Below are 323 nucleotides of genomic sequence, written 5' to 3' on the forward strand. Positions count from 1 at the left end.
AAGCTAGAGGGCTCAAAATCAATACAGTTCTTGCTTTTTATGATACAAAGCTACACTAAAAATTTCAGGTACCTAGCTCAAACCGTTCTCGAGTTTTTTTTGAAGCTGAGCATAGTAATTCAGAGTCAAACAGATAATGTTAAACTAGTTTTTCTGCCTTCAGCATCATTCCCCATGAACTTTCACCCAAATAAACTTTATTAGGGCAATGTCCTCTCTCAAAACACACCGAGGACCAAGTCCTAGCTTGCTGGTGAACCTACAAGTTTAAACTCGTAGCCGCCCCGCCCCGTCCTTCCCTCCCGCGCCCGGCTCGCTGCGTT

The sequence above is a fragment of the Frankliniella occidentalis genome, unplaced genomic scaffold (genome assembly GCF_000697945.3).
Source record: "Frankliniella occidentalis isolate FOCC.00 unplaced genomic scaffold, Focc_3.1 Scaffold349, whole genome shotgun sequence".
NCBI lineage: Eukaryota > Metazoa > Arthropoda > Insecta > Thysanoptera > Thripidae > Frankliniella > Frankliniella occidentalis.